This window comes from Urocampus carinirostris, chromosome 7 (assembly GCF_059441175.1).
Source record: "Urocampus carinirostris isolate Australia breed hairy pipefish chromosome 7, RoL_Ucar_1.0, whole genome shotgun sequence".
Lineage (NCBI taxonomy): Eukaryota > Metazoa > Chordata > Actinopteri > Syngnathiformes > Syngnathidae > Urocampus > Urocampus carinirostris.
In genome coordinates, this window is record NC_142355.1 from 11442967 (window position 1) to 11449265 (window position 6299).

Sequence of the window (6299 nt, forward strand, 5' to 3'; positions counted from 1 at the left end):
TTCCCATTCAGGTCGACATTGGGTCATTCAGAAGGCATCAGGGAACTTCTGGAGTCAGTTGGTTCCACTTCACGTTGTGTATTGATTCTTAGAAAATATTTTGAATAGTTTGAAGCTAGAAATTTGGCAATACGACGAAAGGTTCTGGGAGGCCAATACTTTTGTGGCAGGATTGTGTGCAAAAGTACAACGTGCAGATGTCTTTAATACAGTATATGTACTGTAAAATATCAGGGAAGATAAAGTTAATACTACGGATTCTCTATTTAGTTCCATACTTTTGGGGTGGGTGGAATGGCTGTTTGAGGAGGGAACGATGTACCCTCTTGTCACAGCGTCTTGGTAGTGGCTATTACTCCCAAAAGATTCATTCTAAGAAAAAGATTGATTTCCATCTCCACAGAATGAACTGATACAGCAAAATAATGATGTGGACTGAATTCTAATAAGAGATAGATGATATCAGGGCTCAGGGGGACCTTAGGTGATATTAGGTCAAGTCTAACTTGTTGTTTTCCCATCTCTGTTTCACAGAGGGAAAAAAATCCCATCAGTCCAGATTGCAGTTAGAGCTCAGACAGCAGTGGAAGAAAACACATTCAATTTCAGATTGGCTATTTGGATTCACTGACAACACCTAAGCTTCATCTTGCATTTGGTCGAGCAACTGATAGTTGACTGGAATAATGGTCGATTGCTTCTTGACTCACACTGAAAATGATATAATGTATTCGAGTTTGAGATTTCATATAGCATTTGTATCCATCCAGCGAGACCTCACTAACGAGATGCAATCACAGGTCAAAGCTACGACTGATGTGAATTGCAATGAAGAAATCAAGACGAATGTATTGTTTACATGGCTATGCCGAGGTAAGAAAAACTTGAATTGTACATATCTGTAAATTTATTAATTCACTGCTTTGCGGATTTTTGAATTGAATAGTCTTTGTCTTTGATATCAACGTATTGTGCATTGTGTTTTGAGCAGACAGCAAATGTTATCACGTGAGGCAGGTTGTATGTGTGAGTGTTGGGTGCAGTGTTCCCCCTAAACTCCGCGCGTGCGCAATTGCGCACTGCTCGCACATTCTCAGCGCACAAGAAAATCTAGCCGGCGCACAAAAATGAGGGATCAAAATTACTAACTAAGAAGCGACTTAAGTCAAAGTTACAGTGCAAAAAGGTAAAAATACACGGGTTCGAATGACGTTGTGTCCTAAATGCGGTATTTTGAAGTCAATGTCGAACGAAGTTGAAAAGTAAAGTTAGTAGAGTTTGTCGAGAACCGGCTTCTTCGGCTCGGCTCACTAAAAGGAACCAGTTCTTTTGGGTCCTAAACGGCTCTTCAGGTTGTTTTTGCTTCTTTAATCCCAACATGACCAAATATTATGTGAAACTATTCACAAAATGACTTAAAAGAAGGGGGCAATAGAACAAAAGAGAAAAAAAATACCAAAATGAAAAAGTAGTGAAAAGCTGGGGAAAAAAGAAACAAAAGGGAGAGAAAAAAAAGAAGGAAAAATTTAGAAAAAAGCCAGAAAAAAAGTAAAGAAAGAAACGTAGGAATAAAGTAAATAGAGAACAAAAAGAAAAAAATAACAGCTCGGAAAAAATAAACACAATGAGACTTTTTTTAAAGCAATTTAAAAAAAAGTAGAAAAAAAACACGGACAAAAGAAGAAAAAGTTTGTGTTGCATTCAAATAATTTCCAATTGTATCAAGTGAATCTTGCTGCCAACATTGTATTTCCACTAAAAAATGTGACTAAGTACAGTTCTGTATCTTGCAACCAACTAAATAAGCCCCCAAAAATGTTAATATTATTCGACAAAATATATCAGGAAAAAAAAAGAAATGGATATCTTGTGAAAGAATTGTAACAAACGACGTTTGTAGGCCGTACAACCTTTGCAATAGTACATGAGTCAATTCATTCAAAAGAGAAAAATAACTTTGCATTGCCCGAAACTCAAACGCAAAATGTAACCTGATGTCAAGTTTAACACGTTTGATAATGAATTATCTTGCCACACTTGGGATTATGGTTGCTCACGGTTGTTTCAAGCGTTACTCACCGACTTTGTGTGAACACTCAGACCCGTAAGGAAAATTAGAGGGAACATTGGTTGGGTGGTTGTGACTGTGTGCATGACTGTGATAGGTGTATTCTTTCAGTCAAACCGCAGGGCGGGCGCGCAACTCAATGTGTCCACCAAAAGAAACTGGGAAGCGCACCGACAGCTAGCTTTTAGTGGTTACACTAAACACAAATTCATCAATTAAATCGGACTCTGAACAAAGTCAGAAAAGGGTGATCACCAGTGGGTGCTCTGGATTAATATTAGGTTCAGGAAGCAAATGAGGCGGCATCTGGAAAGAACTCAATAGCGTTGCTGCGGGTCTGGCCTATTGCTACAGCTAGGCTAACAATTCTCTTAAAACCAGTCTGCAGAGACTGTATCTCACCAACGGCAGATCCACCACCCATAAAAGTCGTGAAAAACGCTACATCCAGGACTGTTGCATTTTATTATCGCAGAGACCTGGCTCAACTTGATACCCGGTGCTAGCGTACATGTAGCCAGCCTTTCCCTAAATCGCTTTCTTACACTGAAAGGAGAAGCCTTCTAATTTTGTTTTACCTTTGTATGATGACAAGAACATTCATTCAACAGCAATTCTGTGTTCTGTTATTTTTATTTGTACAGTGGAACCTCGGTTCTCGACCATAATCCGTTCCAGAACCCTGTTCGAGAACCGATTTGTTCAATCACCGAAATCATTTTTCCCATTAAAAATAATTACATCGTTTTAATCCGGTCCAACACCCTGAATGTTTACCATGAATGTTTAACGTAAACATGAAGCTAACCCAGGCTAATCGTACATTCGCGTTATCGTAATCTTCCGTACGAAAGTTTACACTAACATGAACGTGTAAAAATAAAAAAATCAGGTTGTTTACAAGTCCTTTAGCACCACAAGTGGCTAGCGCTTCATTGGAAAGGGGGCTATGGTCCAACACACTGAATTTTGGGCTCAGTTCCAACACCCTGAATGTTTACCTCGAATCATAAATCTAGCCCAGGCTAATCGTACGTTGGCGTTATCGTGATCTTCCGTACGAAAGATTACGCTAACACGAAAGTGTAAAAAAAAAAAAAAATGTATATAAAGAAAAGAATTATGAATAGGATTTCTTACCTTTGTGGTGGTCAGCAGAAGGCGCATGCTGTATTCCCTAGCAAGATCAGAAACTCGCACACCTCTTTCATATTTAGCTATTATGTCTTTCTTAAAGGCAATAGTTGTACGAACTTTTCTTTTTTCACCTGTCCTGCTTGCACCGACCTTCTTCGGAGGCATAGTTAGGGGCTAAAACACTCCGTTCACCGATATTAAAAGCAAAAGCAAAAAGAGGCAAGTGCGCACGTGATAACAGTTGGTCACAAGGGGTGGGGGCGATCTACACGATCTACACCCGTACGCCGCTCAGCATCGCACTCTAGCGTACGCACTCAGGCATTACCGGCGTTCGAACTCCGAATTTTTGACCGAACAGCGAAACAAGAATTTCTCGAAATTTTTGGTCGAACTCCGATTTGTTAGAACTGAGAGGCGTTCGAAAACCGAGGTTCCACTGTATATCTATAGTTGTGTCAGATTATTTAAGTTGGTATGGATGCCATCTAGCTTTTATGAAGGTGCGATGCTACCTCGCGGATTTTCACTTTTCGCAGGGGGTTCTGGTTCCCATAAACACTAATGGATTAATGCATTGCATTAAAGAACCATTGGTATCAACAGGGTAAGTGTTTGCTTGTTTTATGGATAATTTATAATCCAGACGTGGTACATCTTGATGAATACCATAAATTCCAGACTACAATCTGCTACTTTTTTTGCCCTATCACTTAGGCTTTAAATACAGTGCGACGTATTATTTTCTTTTCGTGGCAGGAAAACATTTTGCCCTGCAACAGTGGATCAATAAAAATAAAGAGCACTTTACGGAGGTGCAATTAAATTTTACGATTAATCTTAACTTCCATTATTGTAAATCAAAAATTTCGAGCTGCTCTTTTCCACAACGCATGCGCTCTAAATGCAAAGCACTGCGGTGAAGTATGAAAACATGAATGAGAAATTAGTCTTTGTTTTTGCCAACATTTTTTGGGGAGCCATAGATTTTTGAGCATGCGAGTCCCCGGGACCCATCACTTTTTAGAGGTAAAATGAACACTGTGTGTATCATGATCGCATACGCACCAATGTTGCAGGAACATACTCTGTTTTCATACCCGATAATTGGTCAGAGCAATGAGATACTATTTTATATCCAAGATAAAATCATTGAGTTCATATGGTCCCACCCAAAGACCGCATTAGTAGTCACCAGACATGGGATGGTCTTATGTTGAAGGAATGTTGTAAGAATTATCATTTGAAAAATTGCAGTGTTACTCTTACGCCAAATGTAAGGCTTTGCATTCAGCTCAAAAAGTTCAATTTTAGTCTGAGCAGAGCACCTTGTTCAACATGTTATTTGCGTCTCCCGTGTGGCCTCCTGCAAACGCCAAATGGACCTTTTTATAGTATTCTTTCAGAACAGGGTTTCTTCTTGCCTCTCTTGAAGATTTATGGTGAGTATGACCAATAGTTGTCTTATGCACATTATGTCAGATCTCAGCTGTGTATGCCTGAAGATTATCGAATGTGATAATGGGCCTCTTGGTGCCTCTCTGATTAGTTTTCTCTTTTTTTGGGGCAACTATTCAGAATTTTTATTTTAGTTATAATATAAAATGTTGCAATAATTCCGTTACACTTCACGATCGTGTCCCTCATGTTGCCGGTCCATAGAAAATATATTTTTGCTTAAAGTTTGAGGCCTGAAATATGGAAATATGACTTCAAGTTCTCTGGCAATGCTTTCGCTAGGCACTGTAAGTGACAGGCTCAGTAAGAAATAACTTCATAGTGTAAAATTTAGCTCACTAAGATTATCAACACTCAGTAATACAGTGGAACCTTGCTATTTCGCGGTTCCACTTTTGCGGGTTCAGAGCTTCTCGGGTCTAAAATATATACCTTATCTTCTCAATAAAAGCATTTATTGACTTGAGCAAGCGCGAGCTTATGTCAACTGACGACACGGTGTGGACACTCTTATTGTGAAAGGGAGTGGGAGGCCCTGACACAATGCCTACTCATGGTGAGTTACCACTTCGCTCACCCCCCCTCTTTCAACTCCTCCCACCTCACCCCCTTCTTATGTGGCGCTTTTTATCATGGAGGAATTCGGCGACGCGACGTAAGTATATTCTCTTCTGTCACATTTCATCTCAAGTTTGACTTTATAATACCAAAAGCGAGCGGTTGTTTGTACTACCTAAACACGGCTAATTGTGTGTGGTTTCGTGTATTTGTTGAAAAAGCCGTTCGATGCCGCTAGCTAAAGTCTGTTGTTATTGTCAGAAGGTAGCTCTTTCACTTTCATCAAAATAAACACAGTTCTGTATACCTGTATACGTTTTTTTAAGCATTTGTGAAGGGGCACCGCTACTTCGCGGATTTTCAGTTTTTGCGGGTGGTCTCGGTCCCCATTAACCGAGGGATTACTGTAATAATAACATAATGATATAATACTCATGACAATCATAATATGGTATAAAATAAAAAAATAGTAATGATGCTGGTGCACAAACAATAATCACTTATTCACCTCAATTGGATGTGACATATGATGTGTTTTATTTAAAGGATCGGTGACAAGAGATCCTCTGCAAAATAAATTATTTTTTCAATCATCCAAACATGCAAAATTCACAATGAAAGTGACAACTTCTATGTAATAGAAAACCATTACAATTTCATACCAAGTATATTTAATAAATACAGCAATAATTACATCCTATTAAACATACCGAACAATAAGAGCAGCGTTCTAGGACTGAATAAACAAAGTTCATGAACATGACAAGACATTTAGAAAATAAATTGAGTATAACATTTTATTACACGTTTCCTGGAATTCTCTCGAGAAAATACATTAAACCAAACTTTTTTCTCAACAAAAAAACAGAGGGGAAGGGACTTGATCAAAATGCAGTCTGAAACACCATTAAAGCAAAACACTGAAGACATAATATAAAGTGGCTGTTTTTACAAGGTGAACCAAATTTAGCAACCGGATCTGTGGAAAAGAAAAGCAGCGGAGCACATTTAAAACGCTTACAAATCCTGAATAAATTTAACCTTAATCTTTTTTTTTCTTTTCTTTTTTGAAAAATTA